We start from the raw sequence: 2,195 nt of genomic DNA, 5'->3' as shown, positions 1-2,195 counted from the left end.
ATTAATTATTGCATATAATTAAAGATTTATCTGTTCTTCAAAGAGCATTTAATACGAGAGTATGGTTCATATTAGATGCTCCTATTTATGAGTATATAGCAACATTTAAAAAAAAAATCTAGTTAGTTAAAACTTTAAGAGAGAAAGAAATGTATAATAGGCAGTTTTTATGAACCAATTATCCAAAACCAAAACTCCTTACTGTATATGTGCTCTATTTAAAAAGAATATTGTAATTTCAAAGTAGTTATTTTCACTTTCAGGACGAAAATGGTTTTCTATACTTTAAAATTTTTAAACATGGTAGTTTGTTTCTCAATATATTTTTGATGATAAATTTGGAAATATTCCAATGAATACATTAAAAAGTGAAGTGAATGCTCACTTAATTCGATAGAAACACGTGGCCGTGAGTTTATAACCTAAAAACAACCTTTTTGGAGCTATAACAATAAATGAAAATGTTTCTCGAGTAAGAGATTTTATAGACTTAATGAATTGATTTTAGGTAGAACAAAAATATTAAATGTCGGATTCAGAAATTTGATTTTCTATATGTATAAATTCTGTGTCGAGGGTCTCATTTTTTGGTGACCCCTTCGCAGCAGTAGTCACAAGATATAAATGATGCCCGCCTGAGATTAAAGCCACTCCATGCAAGGCAGATCTTGGCTGTTCCTTAGCACCGTTAGTGACTAATAAGGGACTGACAGGACAGCATACGAATATAAGAGAGGTATTTTCGGGAAACTTTCCTAGTTTTCACTCACCAACACAGGCTGGATGGAACTAGGTTTGGAGGAGAAAAACACAGTATCCATTATTCGCTCATCACTATCGGCCTGGACGAGCGAAGCGGCAAAAAGCGATGATTGCGACGGTGAGACCACTGTCCCTCAGAAAAATCATAATATGTTTTTCTAAAATATGAGACCTGCTTATTTTATATATTTTGTAATATATGATAATTAAGAATCACAAGATAGACGCTTTGCTGGTGAGCTATGCACGAGCGACACGTGTTGTCTAGTGAGCAATTTAATGGTGTGTTAAACGATGGTCTGATCTCACAAGAGTGTTCACACATTCGGTGTTTTCGTCTCTTTTTTAAGTTTAAGGCCTCCCTGATTGGTGTTCATCTTCAACGTGCTCTTTGCCTTTCAAAAACTGATCTGTGCCAGAGGCCTATGGGAAAGCCTTTTTTAACTTTTCAAACATTATACTTGCCAATTCTCCAAGCTTAACACAGAATGTAATGGAATGGTTATCTATCGTGGCAGGCAAGCCAGGGACTGCCTACCACGAAACTACCCCTACCTCCTCGCCACAGCCGACGACATGCTGGCCAGCCTCTGAGGGAAGAGCAACGTTTTACGAACACCGGAAAAGTACATGGCTTTCTCCATTTCGCCCACAGATATACGAATAAACCAATACGAAAAACACATCAACTAGTTAAAATCATCAATAATTCATTAATTGACTTACCATCACCTTCATCAATCTCCTTATGATGAAATTTTGGATCACTTTTAGGTATGTGTTTAATAATTCAAATTATTAGAGGATTATTTTTAGCTATACATTATACAACAAACATTGAAATAGCATTTAATAGAGTTATCCACATTTACCAGATGTAAATAATGGATGATTACAACCTGGACGAGGGAAGCTGCTAGAGGACGTAACCGCGGCGGCCAAGACTTCACCAGAAAAGCTAATTTCCTAATATAGGAGACCCCATGATTTGCCCTTATGTTAAATAATCGATTAATTATTCAAACTAAGTATTAGAATGAATCGACTAACTCGATTGCCCGCTCAGGGATTTTACATGGCCTTGAAAAGAAATGTTGATTAGTAAAAGTCTCAATATATATGTTAAACGTTAATAAAATGAAAATTGAACTAATACTTTATGGATTAAGTTAATATTTACATGAGATATCAGACCTTGAAACCATCAATATGTTTACGAAATCGGTTGAGTCCCTAACCTCTCTAATTAAAAGCGCCTATAATCTGATATTCCCTAGATTGTCAGCTGGTGCGATGACTGTTTGGGCTTCGATGATTGGCAATTACCATTAATTGGACAATTGAAAGGGAATACCATTCGTGGATATTTGTTTAGTTCCCTGACTTCAATTTCCGCATTATATCAGATTTGTTCTCAGTTAACGCTTTTTGCT

This window comes from Halyomorpha halys, unplaced genomic scaffold (genome assembly GCF_000696795.3).
Source record: "Halyomorpha halys isolate HHAL.00 unplaced genomic scaffold, Hhal_1.1 Scaffold1075.1, whole genome shotgun sequence".
Lineage (NCBI taxonomy): Eukaryota > Metazoa > Arthropoda > Insecta > Hemiptera > Pentatomidae > Halyomorpha > Halyomorpha halys.
This window is presented reverse-complemented; position numbering follows the sequence as displayed.